The sequence below is a fragment of the Bison bison genome, unplaced genomic scaffold, assembly GCF_000754665.1.
Source record: "Bison bison bison isolate TAMUID 2011002044 unplaced genomic scaffold, Bison_UMD1.0 scf7180017864516, whole genome shotgun sequence".
In the NCBI taxonomy this organism is placed as follows: Eukaryota; Metazoa; Chordata; class Mammalia; order Artiodactyla; family Bovidae; genus Bison; species Bison bison.
Genome location: NW_011495069.1, coordinates 999505 through 999796, shown reverse-complemented (window position 1 = coordinate 999796; position 292 = coordinate 999505).

Below are 292 nucleotides of genomic sequence, written 5' to 3'. Positions count from 1 at the left end.
ATGAGGTGGCCCAAGTGCTGGAGTTTCAGCTTCAGCATCATTCCTTCCAAAGAAATCCCAGGGCTGATCTCCTTCAGAATGGACTGGTTGAATCTCCTTGCAGTCCAAGGGACTCTCAAGAGTCTTCTCCAACACACAGTTCAAAAGCATCAATTCTTTGGCATTCAGCTTTCTTCACAGTCCAACTCTCACATCCATACATGACCACTGAAAAAACTATAGACTTGACTAGACAGACCTTTGTTGGCAAAGTATTGTCTCTGCTTTTCAATATGCTATCTAGGTTGGTCAT